This window comes from Podarcis bocagei (genome assembly GCF_964188305.1).
Source record: "Podarcis bocagei genome assembly, chromosome: 10".
NCBI classification, from domain to species: domain Eukaryota; kingdom Metazoa; phylum Chordata; class Lepidosauria; order Squamata; family Lacertidae; genus Podarcis; species Podarcis bocagei.
The window spans coordinates 5,714,908-5,733,145 of record NC_138135.1 but is presented as its reverse complement, the minus strand read 5'-3'; the positions used below and the strand labels follow the sequence as shown (position 1 = coordinate 5,733,145).

General features: G+C 46.0%; 1 long non-coding RNA gene across 1 annotated transcript in view; it reads right to left on the bottom strand.

Moving 5' to 3' along the window:
* LOC308595840 overlaps nucleotides 1-18,238 on the bottom strand; it is an 88,742-nt gene that overhangs the window by 42,501 nt on the left and 28,003 nt on the right. Inside the window, exon 3 of the long non-coding RNA XR_014012120.1 lies at nucleotides 8,461-8,623. This is a non-coding gene — a long non-coding RNA (uncharacterized lncRNA). The remainder of the gene's footprint in view (nucleotides 1-8,460; nucleotides 8,624-18,238) is intronic.

The following is an 18,238-nucleotide window of genomic DNA, read 5'->3' as shown; positions in this document are numbered from 1 at the left end:
AAGGCAACCCTGGTGGATGGAGAGGAGGAGAAAAACAGTGAATCCCACAGTCAAAAAGGCAGATTCTGCCCATGCTGTAGAGGAAAGTGAAGGGCAGATGGGATCGTCAACTGGGGAAGTGAGCCCATTGAGAAGGAAAACTTTGGTCCTAAACCTTCACTGCTCGATGACTTCCGGGGGCGGTGCGAACGGCAATGGCAGTCTCCTTCCATCTGTGAAGGGGAAGCTCCGCAGAAAAGGGTCGTCCGCTACAGCGAAGCGGAGACCCAGGTTGGAAACCCACAGGCTGCGATAGCCTGTGGCCGTGGGACTCGGCGGGCACCATCAGCGCCCCTCGAAACGTTGAAGGGACCTCGTAAGGGGCTCCGGAGCGTGAAAGGGCTGGTGCGGTGCTGTGTCGATCGCTCTTTCTGTGGAGTGAAGCCGCAAAGCTGCTGTCGGTGAGCGCTGACCTCTTTTCCTGGGACTATTCGGCTTAAAAACAACTTCCCGTGAGTAGGTGAAGTTTACTGAATTTGGGACTAAATTGACTGAAAATTTGGCACTGAAGCGGGAGACGCAACCAGGAAGTCCGTCTCCCGGCTCTGTTTAAAGATTTAAAGCAAGGATGTTAAACTCTCTAATGCCTTTGAAATCGCGACTTTAGAAGGAACTAATCCGAGCATCAACTAAATTGAGGTGTGGAAGAAAATTTGAATTGCACCTTGTTACTTGTGGATTTTACTTTTTTATTGGTGGACATTTCCTTTTTACCTCTTCTTTTGTGGATTTACAAAAAGCACTGAGAAATCCCGGCAATCGGGCTGCCAGACTATTGGAACTGCTAGGCTGTGGGAATTGTTGCATTGAGCTGCTACACTGGATGGTTACATTGAATTGCTACATTGAACTTGCACTTTTTAGAGACACTGTAAGTACTTTAGGATTAACTCTGCAAAGGTGAAAAGATTTGGAAGATCTTCAGGACTTTGATGCTGTTTGATATTGTTATTAATGTTTAAGGGATTTTTGGAAAGATTGCAACTTTTCTCCTCTAAGATATACTTAATCTCCCTCTAGAGGACTATTGAAAATCTGCAATCACTGGGGGTTTTTTCCATCTTTGAACTTGTGGATTCCCATGAGACTGACCTTGACACATAGACAGAAGTGGGATGAGTGGGAAAACAAGATCAGGCAAAGCCAAAACACAACAAACTACTATAACTTCACAGCTGCGACGATCATCTATTCCTATTGTCTCTGTGGCACAAGAGGAAGAGCCAGAGCAAGCCAGGCTGGAAGGAATGGCCAAAGGAGGGGACTTTACTTCAGTGTTAGATAAAATCTTTGCAAAATTGGATGGCCTGAGTAAGCAAGTGACTGAACAATCATCTAAGATTGATCAAAACACGGCTAGTGTTAACAACCTGACTCAACAAGTGAGTTTAAATGCTCAAGCTATCGGGAAACTCCTGGAATCTACCATAGAGAATCGTAAAATAGCTGAGGAGGCTAAACAGAAAGTAGAGGCCGTGCAAGAGGAAATAAAACCCATGCGTAAACAGATTGGTGAACACCAGGCATATCTGTCTATGGTAGAGCTAAAAAGTAAGGAAAATAACTTGAGATTGAGGTCAGTTCCAGAACTTGAAAAGGGAGATTTAATCGAATTTTTGACAAAAGAATTTGCAAAATTTTGGCCTTTGGAAGAAGATAAAGATTTTAAAATTGTAAGTGCATTCAGACTTGGAAAGGGAGGGACGAAGGCTAAGTCCAGAGACTGCCTGATCTCCCTCGGGAATAAGGCAGAAAGAGATAAGATATTGAGTGCACATTTTCAAAAGACCCTTGAAATTCAGGATATTAAAGTGGAAATCTACAAGGACATCCCGAAATACTTATTGGAACTTAGATCTAACTACGGAGACTTGGTGAAACTACTGAGAAGTAACGGAATCATTTTTAGATGGGGAAGAAAGTTAAAATCAAAACAGCTGAAGACAAGGAAAATTTTTTGAGTAACTACGGAGAAGACCGTCAGAAAGGGATTGAAGGTGAAGCAAGAGCCTTAGAACTTGGACCATTAGGTTCTGTACCTACACCTTTGGGTTCTGTTGAGCCTGAGAAAGTGATACCACCGCCAAAGGGAGAATAGAACTACTCCAACATGTCTCTGCAACTATTAAGCTGGAATATTCATGGCTTTAACTCCCCGGAGAAAAGGAAGAAGATATTTCACTTATTAAAAAAGGAGCAAATAGACTTAATTTGTCTACAAGAAACGCACGTGATTAGGCTTCATAGGAAAGTTTTAATTAATAAGAGACTGGATCAAGAATTTATCTCATCAGATAGAGTCAAGAAGAGAGGAGTTGTTATTTATGCAAAAGAAAGCCTATCACCAAAATTTCTCTTCAAAGATGAACAAGGAAGAATCCTGGCAATTGAAATTCAAATACAAGGAGAAAAAAAATTGATTTTGGGAATTTATGCACCAAATGAGGGGAAGTTGGAATTTTACAAGAAGTTGCATGAGACATTGCTGGACTATATGGACTACAACAACATCATTATGATGGGTGACATGAATGGGGTGGTATCCACGAATATGGATAAAGTGCAAAGTCAAAGCATAACAAAAGAGGGCAGGCTACCAAAAACCTTTTTTGAACTAACTGACAATATGGACTTGATTGACATCTGGAGAATAAAGAACCCCCTAGGAAGAGAAGGGACATTCTTCTCTGAAGCCAAAATGACATGGACAAGAATCGACCAAATATGGATAACTAGAGGACTGGCACCTAAGATTAGAAAGGTGGAAATCTGCCCAAAAACCTGCTCCGACCATAATGCAGTAAAGATGGAAATGAGATTAACCTCAACTGGTTCCTTCAGATGGAAGATGAATGACACCTTATTAAGAGACCAAGAGATTGTTAAGAAGGCCCAAAAAAACTTATGGGACTATTTCGAACTAAATTTGAAAACTACAGTGGAAAAAAGAATAATCTGGGATGCAAGCAAAGCGGTCATGAGGGGGTTTCTGATACAGCAGAATGCAATAAAAGAGAACCCAAAATGAGGAAAAAGAAAGAATTTTGGAAAAAATAAAAGGAGAGAAAAAATTAAGATCGAAACCAAAGTCACAGGAGATTTTGAGAGAAATTAAATTATATCAAGCACAATATATGAAATTGATAAATCAGGAAGTCAAATGGAAAATTAAACAAATGAGACAAAAGACTTTTGAATCGGCTAATAAGTGTGGGAAACTGCTGGCATGGCAGTTGAAAAAAAAGACAGAAGCTGAATACGGTTACTAATCTTGAGGTTGAAGGGAGAAACATTCAGAATCCTGTGGAGATTAGAAAATGCTTCCAGAGATATTTTAAACAACTTTATACTCAGGGGCCGCAGAAAGAGACTGATATAGACCAATTTTTAAGAACAAATGGATTACAAGAACTATCTAAAGAAAATAAGACAACATTGAATCTTAAGATAACGGAACAGGAGATTGAAGGTGCCATTCAGAACATGCAATTGGGCAAATCTCCAGGGCCGGACGGGTTAACCTCCAAATATTATAAGACTTTGAAAGACTATCTAATTCAACCATTAAAGGAGGTGTGTAACGAGATTATGGATGGGAAGAAGGCACCGGAGTCGTGGAAAGAAGCTTTCATCACCCTTATACCAAAATCGGAAGCTGAAAAGACACAACTTAAGAACTACCGTCCCATTTCCCTTTTAAATGTGGATTACAATTTTTTTGCAGATATTTTAGCTAGCAGATTAAAAAGAGTGTTAAATGAAGTGATACACAAAGATCAGGCAGGCTTTCTCCCAGGCAGACATCTGTCTGATAATACAAGGAACATTATTGATATTCTGGAGCTATTACAAACGAACATCAATACAAGAGCAGTTTTGATTTTTATTGATGTGGAGAAGGCCTTTGACAACATCTCTTGGAATTTTATGAAGAAAAATCTTAAGGGAATGGGAGTGGGACGGGGGTTTGAAAATGGTATAGATGCAATCCATTCAGAACAAAAGGCAAAATTGATAGTTAATAATGTGGTGTCAGAAGAGTTTAAAATTGAAAAAGGTACACTACAGGGTTGCCCTATCTCTCCATTGCTATTCATTTCGGTCCTGGAGGTGCTCTTGAACATGATTAGGAGGGACCGGTTGATTAAAGGAATTCAGGTCGGAGCTAAACAATATAAACTAAAGGCTTTCGCAGATGACTTGGTTTTGACATTACAGGAGCCGGAATCTAGTATGAAAAGAGTTTTAGAACTGATTCAAGAATTTGGTCAGGTGGCAGGATTTAAATTAAATAAGCAGAAAACTAAGGTTTTGGAGAAAAATTTGACAACAATAGAAAAAGAAAGGTTTCAGAAGGAGACAGATTTAAATGTGGTGAAGAAAGTGCAATACCTAGGGATAAATATGACGGCCAAAAATTTGAATCTATTTAAAGATAATTACGAGAAATGTTGGTCAGGGGTTAAAAAAGATTTAGAAATTTGGTCAAAATTGAAGCTTTCCTTGTTGGGTCGAATTGCTGCTATAAAGATGAATGTATTGCCAAAAATGTTATTTTTGTTTCAAACTCTGCAGATTGTTGACAGGATGAACTGTTTCAGGGGGGGGGGCAGAGGGACATTTCTAAATTTGTCTGGCAGGGCAAAAAGCCCAGAATAAAATTTAAAATACTGACTGATGCTAAAGAAAGAGGGGGGTTTGCTCTGCCAGACATGAAGTTGTACTATGAATCAGCAGCATTTTGCTGGCTGAAAGATTGGCTACTTCTTGAGAACACTGACATTTTGGATTTGGAAGGGTTTAATAATGCGTTTGGGTGGCATGCATATTTGTGGTACGACAAGGTTAAAGCTCATAAAACATTCAAGAACCATATTGTCAGGAAAGCAGTGTTTAATGTCTGGATAAAATATAAAGATCTACTAGAAAACAAGACCCCAAGGTGGCTGTCACCTATGGAAGCTAAGGCTCTGAAAAAACTCACTATGGAGGCCAAATGGCCGAAATATTGGGAGATAGTAGAACAAGATGGAGACATATTGAGATTGCAGAGTTTTGAGAAATTAAAAGATAAAGTGTGAGACTGGCTACATTACTATCAAATTAGAGAAGTTTTTAATATGGACAAGAAAGTAGGCTTCAGGTGGAAAAATCGAAACTAGAAACAGAACTGTTAGAACCTAAAACTAAGGTACTTTCGAGAATGTATAACTTGCTGTTAAAATGGAACACTCAGGATGAAACGGTCAAATCAGCTATGATTAAATGGGCGCAAGACATTGGTCATAATATCATGTTTGCTGACTGGGAACGGTTATGGACCACCGGTGTGAAGTTTACGGCATGTAATGCCTTAAAAGAAAATATTATGAAAATGATATATAGGTGGTACATGGCCCTAGTCAAGCTTGCAAAAGTATATCATTTGCCTGATAATAAATGTTGGAAATGTAAGGAAACTGAGGGAACATTCTTTCACCTTTGGTGGACGTGCCCAAAGGTTAAGGCCTTCTGGGAAATGATCTATAATGAACTAAAAAAGGTATTTAAATATACCTTCCTTAAGAAACCAGAGGCCTTCCTTTTGGGCATTGTCGGCCAAATGGTGCCAAAGAAGGACAGAACTTTCTTTATGTATGCGACAATAGCAGCAAGAATACTCATCGCAAAGTACTGGAAGACACAAGATTTACCCACTCTGGAAGAATGGCAGATGCAGGTGATAGACTACATGGAATTGGCAGAAATGACTGGCAGAATCCGAGATCTGGGAGAAGAGTTAGTGGAAGAGGACTGGAAGAAGTTTAAAGACTACTTGCAAAAACATTGTAAAATGTTGGAATGTTAAAATGTTAAAATGTTGGAATGCTAAAATGATGCAAGGTATAAAGACAATGTGGCATCAGTGACATAGGTAAAAGGAGTATGTAACAAATGTTTCAAAAGACAAGGGTGAAAAAACTAGATTACATTGTGTCAAATGTAAACAAAAGGATATAAAGGGAAGAATTGGCGACACAATGAGTTAAAATCTATAATATAGATCAAGATTTGAAAGACGGTAAGATATTTGCTGAACATGGTTGTGTAAAAAGGAACACAAAAAAGGGAGATGTGAGGAAGTCAGGAAGAAGGGTTATGAAAACAACAAGTAAAAAATTGGATTTTTATGTCTTTTTTATGTTTCTTTTTTTTCTTTATTTCCTATCTTTTTATCTTTTTTACTTTTTTTGTTTTGTTTGAGTGAGATGATGTTGTTTCTTTTTAGGTTTGATTGGAAGGTTTGTTTTACTGTTTAAAATTTCAATAAATATCTTTTTTTTTAAAAAAAATAAACCTTCACTGCCTCTTGAGTTATCATCAGGAGAAGTAAAAGCTGTGGAGGAAAACCTACACAAATCCAGAGTGGACTCTCTAAGAGGGTTGGATGGTGTCCTGCACACCTCCTTCCAGCAACTCCTGCAGCCAAGCTGGTGCCAAAAGTACTGCTCTGCTTTCCTTGGGACCATATAAGCCAGGCTGAGAAGGGGGTCTTGTTGTCTAGGCAGCCCTGAACCCCCAAACACACTGTCCAGGCTCACAGTGCTGCTAACACAGCAGTTTCAGACCGAGAAATGAGCTCAAACCTATGTATCAAAGTCTCTCCAATGTAGAACAAGGAAAACAGAAGCGCTATTTACATCATATGTCACTGTACAGGTATTCAAAATATTTGTCTTTTGAAGAAAAGACCACCAATTATCCAATGGCCCCTTCAAAGCTAATGAAAGTCTTGTGCCTGGAGCTTTTGTGGACTGCAGGACCAGCTTCTGCCACCATTATCCTTCCAATTGGGATTTGGGCCTCATCATGGGAATGAAATTGCCCTGGTTGCGCTGCTTGATGATCTCCGATGCGCTAGAGTCCGAGGGGAAAGCTCTTTCCTGGTTCTGCTGGATCTCTCAGCGGCTTTGGAGACCTTTGACCATGGTATCCTTCTGGACCCTCTAGGGGAGCTGGGGGCCCTGCTATGCAGTGGTTCCCCTCCTTCCTCCTGCGCAATGTCCAAAAAGTGGTGTTGGGGGATGAGTGTTCTGACCCCTGGGTGCTCACTTGTGGGGTGCCTCAGGGCTCTGTCCTCTCCCCCATGCTTTTTAATGGCTATATGAAGTCGCGGGGAGAGATCATCAGGGGGTTTGCGCTGGGTGTTCCCCAGTATGTGGATGATAGCCAGCTCTTCCTCTCTTTTAAATTGGAACCAGTGAAGGTCCTGTGTGAGTGTCTGGAGGCACTTGGAGGATGGATGGCGGCTAACAGATTGAGGTTGAATCTTGACAAGACAGAAATACTGTCCCAGGGGGAAAGGGGGCAGGCAGGTGTGGGGGACTCCCTGGTCCTGAATGGGGTAACTGTGGCCCTGAAGGACCAGGTGCACAGCCTGGGCGTCATTTTGGACTCACAGCTGTCCATGGAGGTACAGGTCAGTTCTGTGTCCAGGGCAGCTGTCAGCCAGCTCCATCTGGTACGCAGGATGAGACCCTACCAGCCTGCCGACTATTTCACCAGAGTGGTGCATGCTCTGGTGATCTGCCACTTGGATTATTGCCATGTGATACATGAGGCTACCTTTGGAGGTGACTCGTAAACTGCAACTAATCCAGAATGCGTTAGCTAGACAACAGAATGGGAGCAGCCATTGAGACAACATAACACCAGTCTGAAAGGATCTTCACTGACTCCCAGTACATTTCTGAGAACAATTCACATTGTTGGTGATGACCCTTAAATTGCTGTGGTTGCATTTTTCAGGCACAGAATCCTGTTTTGCCTTCAGTCACAAATTTATTTGCTGAAGGAATTTTTTGCTGTCTCTGAGCGTTTTTTCCTACTCTGCTAATTGTATGTTGGACTTGCTCTGGAGATCATTGTGGAGGAGCAAGATCTGCAACCTAAAGCCCTAAACAGCCCCGGGTATGTAGACCTGAAGGAACATCTCCACCCCCATCGCTCAGTCTGTACACTGAGGTCCTCCTCTGAGGGTCTTCTGCTGGTCCCCCCCCCCCAAGAGAAGCAAAGTTACAGGGAAGCAGGCAGAGGGCAAGGAAATGGGCAACTATCTGACATTTAGAAGACAGCTGAAGGCACCCCGGAACAGGAGGTTTTGAATGTCTGATGTTTTACTGTCTTTTATATGTACTGTAATTTGCCCAGAGTGTCTGGGGAAACCCAGCCAGATAGGCAGCGTGGAAATACTACAATCATTCTTATTATATTGTGATTCTTTTGTAGTTATTTTTGTAGTTATTTTGGAATTCGTTCTGTAATATCAGCTCATGAAATGTTGTGAGGGGAGAAAATCACAGGGATGCTATAAACTGTAATCCCACCCACAACTTCTCATTCACATACAGTCTATGAAATTTAGAAGGTCACACACCTCACCTGTGCTAATACTGGCCTGTATAGGCACACCTTGCATGTAGAGCCTCCAGCCACAGACAATGTATAGCATGAAAATGGGTCCTTTGACTGGGAAGATTCATGCAATGGCTATCATCAGATGCTGAAGGATTGTATCTCAGCTTGTCAATCACTCTGACACTGCCTACAAAGAATAACAGGAACAGAAATGCTCCTGAGAGCCATTCCATGGACTCTGCACCCCTGTTTCTGATGACAGGTGTACATTATCCTCCCTCAATGAACCAGGCAGTGGAAAAGACAAAGATGGCAGGCTGAGAGAGAGGAAGAGGATTCTAGCTGCTTCCTGGGTGGGATTGCAGAAACAAAGCGCCGCTTCTCAGAAGGCCTTTCCCCCAGTGGCGTAGCGTGGGTTGTCAGCACCAGGGGCAAGGCAAGTAATTTGTGCCCCCTAACCCGTGGATTTGCGGCCCCTAACCCCCAGATGTTGTGCCCGGTGCGGCCGGCCCCCCCTGCACCCCCCACGCTACGCCACTGCTTTCCCCTCCTCTCTTCTCCTCAGGATTTGAACCACCGTGTCTGGGCGGGGCAGGGGCTTATGTGGGCGTGAAGAGGATGGAGCTTGCAGGAAGGAAGGGGTAGGTGGCCTGGACCCCTCCCCCACTTTCCAGGGATCCCTCTCTGGTAGCCTTGAAGGGGTGGCCGATTCTTGGGTGGGAGGGAGAAGCCAAGGAGGCCCCTCTGGAGATTCCCGCGGGTGCCACGATGGAGACCTCTCCCCAAGGACTGGTCTCTCAGTATCTCTGTATCTCTCTCACTCACTCTCTCCCATTGCTGCCCTTCCCCGCCCCAGGGATGCTCCCCCCCCCCCGACTTCCTCGACCCCCTCCCTCTTTCCCGGAGTCTCCCTGCACCCAGAGGCCGCCTTGGCGGGGCTCACCCCTCGCCCTGCGCACCCCATCTCTCCATCCAGAGGACGCCCCCCCCCCACATCAGCCACACGGGGGTCTCTATCCAGGCGTCCCTCGCGCCCGTTAACCCATTCATGACCCGCCTTTCTCCAAGAGGAGCCCACAGGGCCCCAGGGAACCATGCGTGGGGGAAACGGGGCAAAGGGGCCCCCGTGGGGACTCCCTCCGCTGGCCCCCATGTCCGCCGCCGCCAAGGCGCAGCACGGGTGCAGGGATCTAGGCCATGCCGACGGGACCCACGAATAGCGCTTTGGGGAGGTGGCGGGGCTCTCTGGGTACTTCTCTCTCCCCCCCCCCCGACCCCTTTACCTCTTTGTCCTCGCTCCAGATTCTGCAATTTCCACGGGGGGGTGTCCTCCCCTGCCGCCCCTCCTCCCCTTTCCGAAAGCGCGCGCCCCTAGAGCTACGGCGCAGAGCAGCAATCCGGCGCAGAAGCTCCACTTGCGGGAGAAGCAGGCAGTTTTTGGTGGGGCTCATCCCCCCCCATTCCCGGAACAGAGGTCGGATGGCGAGGAGGAGGAGCAACATATTGGGGAGGGGATTTGGGGTTGTGGGGGCGGGGTGGGAGAAGAATGTGCCGGGAGGGGAGGGGGGATCCCTGCGTGGGGGAAACGGGGCAAGGGGTCCTTATGGGGACCCCCTACGTGGGGGCCCATGTCCGCCGCTGCCGAGGCGCCTAAGGAAAGCCCCCTTCGCAGCACTCCTGCAGGGATCCAGCCCATGCCTATGGGACATGGGACCCGCGAAAGGCGCTTTGGGGAGCTGGCGGGGGTCTCTGGGTCCTTCTCTCCCCTCCCCCGCGACCCCTTTACCTCTTTCTCCTCGCTCCCGATTCTCCTTTCCTTTCCTGCAACATCCACGGGGGGGGGGGGCGTTGTCGCCTGCTGCCCCTCCTCCCCTTTCCGAAAGCGCGCCCCTAGAGCTACGGCGCAGAGCAGCACCCGGAGTGGAAGCTCCACTTCCGGGAGAAGCAGGCAGGTTGGGAGGTGGACTCACACCCCCCCCCCCCATTCCCGGAACAGAAACCGGATTCCGAGGAGGAGGAAGAGGTGCAACGTAAGGGACCAATTTGAGGTTGTGAGGGCGTGGTGCGACAATGATGTACCGGAAGGGGAGGAATCTAGTGGGGGGGGGAGGAAGGTTTTTCCCCTCCCCTCTTCCTAGTGGATCAGGAGAGAAGGGCGGGGCTGATCCCAGCAATCCACTTGCAAAGTGGGGTCCCCCACCCCACAATCTAAATGTTACGGAAATTACGGGGAGGGGCACATCTTTAAAGTTAAATATTATAAATATTATACCTGAATGTATCCTTTCAACGTGACAGCTCAGGGAAGTTACCTAGCTTTAAAAATAATATAAAATCATCTCCCAGTTTCCTCCATTCCAAAGCTATTTTCCCCTTGCAAAAGGACTCCAGGAAGTTCCCAGAGGTGGCAATTGAAGGGCTCATTGTTAGCCAGAGGAAGCCCAATCTCATCACCTGACTCGCCTCAGGCTCCAGACATGCAAACGAACTTCTATTGTACTTTTGGGTGGTGGGTACTTAAGACATATTTGTCTATGCTAATCTTATACCTGAGTCTTGCCCTGCCATGTCTGCATATGCTAATCTTTGGGCATGTTTGCCAAGGTTAACCCCTCCCCTTCTGTGACATGTCAGTGATGTATCAATGATGCTGTATTAACTGTATTCTGGGATATGGTGGGAAAGTTTTAAAAGTCCTTGTCACCCCATCCTCGGGGTTCAAATTTGCTTTTTGAACCTATTGCGCAATAAACTTTGGTCTACAACTATTTGCTCCGGTTGGCTGGACTCCTTCCTTTATTCTGCAGGGACCCGCGGGCTCTGCCCGACCAGCTGGGGGACTGAGCAGCCTCACACCTAGATTTTTCCATAACACTTTATATTGCAAAATCCTTCCTTCCCCAACTCTACGCCACGAGTCGTCCGTCTGTGTTTTAGGTATTGGTGCTCTTCAAACCAGGAAGGGGGACAGTTATACGACTCCCCCAAAACCCCAAGTCCCCACCACAGCCTCTGACTAAGGCCAGGACAATGACCATTGACACAGGCACCTTCCATGCACAACAGCAAAGAGGCTCAGAAAAGCAGCCTATACAACTGTAGCAAGAAGCGGATACCATGAATCGGACTGTGTCCTCCGACTCTCCAATAATGTATAGAAAACTGAAGAAACGACAAATAATCTCCAAAATTTAACAGTTTACTTGCTTCCAATGGTTAATGACTCCTCTAGAATTGGGGGATCCAGGGCTCCCCCTGACTCCATAATCCCTTAGGAGGCAGGAGGCGATGGAGGACCGCTGTAGCCACCCCCAACGACACGTTCTCAGGATGGAGGGGGAGGGAACAGCTGCAGTCGCCTGCAATTCCTGCGCAATGTTTGCGATCTTGCCAAAGGTTGCAGGCAGCTTTACCTGCAGCAATTGCATGTTGATTGCCCTCTTAAAAGACAAAGTCCAGCAACTGGAGGAACGTGTAGCTACACTCCAAAGAATTAGAGAGCTGGAGCTCTTCTTGGAAGCAACAGAGCACACTGTCTCCACCAAGGAGGAGACAGGGGACTCCCCTGAGAAGGAGGCTAGTTCACCAACACAGGAGCCAGATATATGGAGAAACGTGACTCAAAGAAGTAGGAGGCCCAGGGTTCGCTCTGATTGTTTAGAAATACACAATCGCTTTGTGGTCCTCTCCCCTAGCATGGAAGACGAAGAGCAGACTCCATTTGAGGATCTCTCCCTCATTACAGTCGATCAGGAATATGAAGACGAGCAGCAAAGTCAGTCCTCAGGGAATGTGCAGGCGACCTTGGAACGGACAGCTCACGGAAGAACCCCGACCAAACCTAAGAGGAGGCGTGTAGTGGTGATAGGGGATTCCCTACTGAGGGGAACAGAAGCAGTGATCTGTGGGCCTGACAAGATGTCTCAGGAAGTGTGCTGTCTCCCCGGGGCTAAGATCCAAGATGTAACTGAACGACTGCAAGGAATCATAAAACCCACTGACAAATACCCCTTCCTCTTGGTTCATGTGGGAACCAATGACACTGCAAGCAATAGCCTCCAGAAGATCAAAAGAGACTACGAGGCTCTCGGCAGGAAATTGAAGCAACTAAATGCACAAATTGTCATCTCATCTGTCCTCCCAGTTGAACGACGTGGCCCAGGGAGAGAGGGAAAAGTAGTGGAAGTGAACAGCTGGCTTCGCAAATGGTGTAAACAGGAACGGTTTGGATTCTTAGATCACGGACTGCAGTTTCTTGAAGATGGACTTCTGGCAAGCGATGGGCTGCACCTCACAACGGTTGGGAGAAATGTTTTTGCCAAAAATCTCAGAAACCTCATCAGGAGGGCTTTAAACTGACTAATGTGGGGGAGGGAGACAGTGCTCCTGAAGGTAGGAGTCTATCAGTTGATGAAGATGATCATCCAAATGTCATAGACCAAATGGAGCAAACAGCACGCAAACCTAGTGGTGGGAGGAAAAAATCCTTAAATAAGAGACACGGGGGAATGATTAATGGACTTCAATGTCTGTACACTAATGCGCAAAGCATGGGAAATAAACAAGATGAGCTTGAGCTCTTGGTACAGCAAACTAAATATGACATAATAGGCATCACTGAAACCTGGTGGGATAAGTCCCACGATTGGAATGTAATAATGGGGGGATACAATCTATTTCAGAGAAACAGACCAGACAGGAAAGGAGGAGGAGTGGCGTTATATGTCAGGGATGTGTATACCTGTGAAGAGATCCAAGATTTAGAACCTCAAAGCCAAAGTGAGAGGATTTGGGTCAAAATTAAGGGAGAGAAGAATAACAGAGATCTCATTGTGGGAGTTTACTATAGATCCCCAAGCCAAACGGAGGACATAGATGATGCCTTCCTGGAACAGATGGCCAAGCATGCAAAAGGAAGGGAGATAGTAGTAATGGGGGACTTCAATTACCCGGATATTTGTTGGATGTCAAACTCAGCCAAGAGCATAAGGTCAAACAGATTCCTCACTGGCCTTGCAGACAACTTCATTGTCCAGAAAGTGGGAGAAGCAACAAGAGGAACAGCCATTTTAGATCTGGTCCTAACCAATGTTGATGACCTGGTTAGTGGGGTAGAAGTGGAAGGATCATTAGGCGCGAGTGATCATGCTCTTCTGAAGTTTACTATACAGTGGAAAGGAGCAGCCAAGCATACTAGGACTCCATTTCTTGACTTTAAGAAAGCCGACTTCATAAAACTTAGGGAAGTGCTGAGTCAGATCCCATGGACAGTAATACTAAAAGGAAAGGGAGTTCATGATGGCTGGGAGTTTGTTAAGAGGGAGATAGTAAAAGCACAACGTCAGGCAATACCAATGAGACGGAAACATGGAAGGTGCTTAAAGAAGCCAGGGTGGCTATCTAAAGAACTTTTAACTGAGTTAAGATTTAAAAAGGATGTGTACAAAAAATGGAAAAGGGGGGAAACCACCAAAGAGGAATTCAAACAAATAGCCAGTACGTGTAGACACAAAGTCAGAAAAGCTAAAGCACAGAATGAACTCAGGCTTGCTAGAGAGGTTAAAAGCAACAAAAAAGGCTTTTATGGGTATGTTCGTAGCAAAAGGAAGAACAAAGAAACAGTGGGATCACTCAGAGGAGAAGATGGTGAAATGCAAACAGGGGACACAGAAAGGGCTGAACTCCTCAATGCCTTCTTTGCCTCAGTCTTCTCCGATAAAGAAAACAATGCCCGACCTGAAGAATTTGGAGCAAATGATTCAGCAAAGGAAACACAGCTCAGAATAACTAAGGAGACAGTACAAGAATATTTGGCTAGTTTAGATGTATTCAAGTCTCCAGGGCCAGATGAACTGCATCCAAGATTATTAAAAGAACTGGCAGATGTGATCTCAGAACCACTGGCAGTCATCTTTGAGAATTCCTGGAGAACAGGCGAAGTCCCGGCAGACTGGAGGAGGGCAAATGTTGTCCCTATTTTCAAAAAAGGGAAAAGAGAGGACCCAAATAATTATCGCCCAGTCAGTCTGACATCAATACCAGGGAAGATTCTGGAGCAGATCATTAAGCAAACAGTCTGTGAGCACCTAGAAAGGAATGCTGTGATCACCAATAGTCAGCATGGATTTCTGAAAAATAAGTCATGTCAGACTAACCTGATCTTGTTTTTTGACAGAATTACAAGCCTGGTAGATGAAGGGAACGCAGTGGATGTAGCCTACCTTGATTTCAGCAAGGCATTTGACAAGGTGCCCCATGATATTCTTGTAAAGAAGCTGGTAAAATGCGGTCTTGACTATGCTACCACTCAGTGGATTTGTAACTGGCTGACTGACCGAACCCAAAGGGTGCTCATCAATGGTTCCTCTTCATCCTGGAGAAGAGTGACTAGTGGGGTGCCACAGGGTTCTGTTTTGGGCCCGGTCTTATTCAACATCTTTATCAACGACTTGGATGAGGGACTCAAGGGCATCCTGATCAAATTTGCAGACGACACCAAACTGGGAGGGGTGGCTAACACCCCAGAGGACAGGATCACACTTCAAAACGACCTTGACAGATTAGAGAACTGGGCAAAAACAAACAAGATGAATTTTAACAGGGAGAAATGTAAAGTATTGCATTTGGGCAAAAAAAATGAGAGGCACAAATACAAGATGGGTGACACCTGGCTTGAGAGCAGTACATGTGAAAAGGATCTAGGAGTCTTGGTTGACCATAAACTTGACATGAGCCAACAGTGAGACACGGAAGCTAAAAAAGCCAATGCAATTCTGGGCTGCATCAATAGGAGTATAGCATCTAGATCAAGGGAAGTAATAGTGCCACTGTATTCTGCTCTGGTCAGACCTTACCTAGAGTACTGTGTCCAGTTCTGGGCACCACAATTCAAGAAGGACACTGACAAACTGGAACGTGTCCAGAGGAGGGCAACCAAAATGGTCAAAGGCCTGGAAATGATGCCTTATGAGGAACGGCTAAGGGAGCTGGGCATGTTTAGCCTGGAGAAGAGGAGGTTAAGGGGTGATATGATAGCCATGTTCAAATATATAAAAGGATGTCACATAGAGGAGGGAGAAAGGTTGTTTTCTGCTGCTCCAGAGAAGCGGACACGGAGCAATGGATCCAAACTACAAGAAAGAAGATTCCACCCAAACATTAGGAAGAACTTCCTGACAGTAAGAGCTGTTCAACAGTGGAATTTGCTGCCAAGGAGTGTGGTGGAGTCTCCTACTTTGGAGTTCTTTAAGCAGAGGCTTGACAACCATATGTCAGGAGTGCTCTGATGGTGTTTCCTGCTTGGCAGGGGGTTGGACTCGATGGCCCTTGTGGTCTCTTCCAACTCTATGATTCTATGAAGGGCAGCACATGCCCCAGGCAGAAATCCCTGGGGATGGTGGATTGAATCCTTATGCATTCAGAGGAGAAGCGGAGGAAAGCCTTGCAGTTGGGGGGATGTGTAAATACTATTATGGTTCTTTGGGGAAGAGGGTAATTAAAAGGAGTGGGAAACTGGGGTTGTGACGGGGGGGGGGGTGACGGGCTCATGTTTCTAAATTCCAAAACACTCCTACTTTGTGACACATTTGTGATGTATGGATGATGCTGTGAAAAAATGTGGGAAATGGGGAGAGGTCTTCAAAGTTCATGCAACCATATGCAATTGTTGTAAGAATTTTAAGGTCTAATATATATAAAATAAATGTTCCAAGCAAATGTTGTAAACAAAAAATCTGCCCTTTTCCCCTTTTGGGGTATCCAAGAGCCCATATAGAGTCCTTACGTAGGTTCCCTATTGGTAGGAGAAAATAACAGGGGCCAACCAGAGAATATTGAGAAGCAAAGCAACTAGTAAGCCTGATCTTTATTGATCTGTTGCAACAGGGTCCTCACTCACCACACACAGGAGGGAGGAGGAACCCAGAACAATGGCACACAAGGCCTTATATAGACATTTTAAATGCCCTGCCCCGGAGCTCAAGACCATCCCTCCATACATCATACATACCTCACAGAAGAGTTGTAACCCAAGACCACCCCCCAGATACATCATACCTACATCACAGAAAGGGTGGTTTACAGTAGAAATCTGAGTGGTTTGTTTACCTCCTGTCTGCCAGGTTACCTGTTTAATGGTCACTTAATTGGATTGCCTGGGGAGCCTGGCCAGTCTTTTGTGATGATAAATACTTAGTATCTGTGCCAGGTCACAGCCTCACACCCGATTCATATCTTAAATGTGCCCTTAAGACAGGATTTGTGAAGGAAAAGACAATGGGGAGGCTCCTCCCATCTCTTCCTCTCTTTTAAATTGGAACCAGTGAAGGCAGTGAATTCCCTGTGTGTCTTTCTGGAGGTGGTTGGAGGATGGATAGCAGCTAAGAGGTTGAGGTTGAATCCAGACAAGGGAGGCAGGTGTGGGGGAGGCAGGTGTGGGGGACTCCCGGTTCCTGATGGCGTAACAGTGCCCCTAAAGGACCGGGTCATCACCTTTGAGTATTGGGGTCAGTGCCCCTATTCCTCCAGCAGGAGCGATTGTGGGGCTTCCTCGCCCGCTTCCATTCAGCTCTGCCATTCCCAAAGGGCAATTCTTCTTTAGCCATTGTGGGAGCAGAAGGGCTGGAAGCTGAAGTGGCTTCCCTTTGAGTAGGCTTTGCTTCGCTTTCTGTTGACCTCAGCCTCTTGGATTGTGGCCAGCTTTCCTCTTCCATTTTCCTGAATGCTGAGCAGTGTTGGAGGTGTGGGGAAGCAAAATTCACCCCAGAATTTTTCCGCAGGGTTCCCTCCGCAGCACAGAAGGATGGGGGGAGGGAGGAACACGTACTAATAAACGAACACTCCTATGAATGGAGAAGCAGAAAGTGGAGTCCCCTATAGATCAGTATTGGGACCCATGGGTTTTCAACTTGTTCATAAATGATCTAGAGTTAGGAGTGAGCAGGGAGGGGGCAAAGTTTTCTGGTGGCAGCAAATTGTCCAGGGTTGTTCAAACAAAGAGAGATTGCAAGGAGAACCTAAAAGAGCTCTCCAAACCGGGTGAATGGGCTGAAAATACAGTTCATTGTCAACAAGATTAAAGTGATGCATGTTGGGGGGCAGAGAAACACCCTCTTAATATCATGTGCAGAAACATGGGGTCTGAACTGGGTTTTTCTGTGTGCTCTAGGAGACCAGGGGAAAGGGGAGCTGGTCACAGCAGGAGGGGGGGGGGTCTCCCTGGATGCTTCATCAGCCGGCCTCCTCTGGGTCTCCTGGCCCCCTCCTCTCCTCCCTCTGAGCCTGAACTGCTCTCTGTCCCAGCCTCTTCCTGCTCACCAAACCCTTTTTCCTCCTCAGCTTGCAACACCTCCCCTCCCGTTCTGCTCCATTTTCTCCCTCTTTCTGCTCATTGCCATCCCACCACCAGCCCCCAGGCTCTGAGCCTTCTTCCCTTGGGGGTTCCCCAGCTGGTGCCTCCCCCTCCCCACACCCAGCCAGTCCATGACAGCAAAAGCAACCATAGCAGTAAAATCAGTATGATAGTAATATACACTCTGGTAGGAATACTCCCTAGCAGCAGGATTGAATAATAACTTCTGGGAATATGGAAAAGTACTATCTTCTCCAAACCCCAGAATAAGTAGGAGCTCTGGGGTTCCCCTATGTGGTTCATGATTGAAGATGGGCCCCCCAGGAGACTTCCCTGGTACCTGCAGCCCCGCCTTCCCCATCGTACAAACAGGCTTGGGGGAAAATCTCCCATTCAATTTCAGTATTTCAAGTTTTTTTCAGAATGTGCAGGGAGCAGGGATGAAGTTCTGTT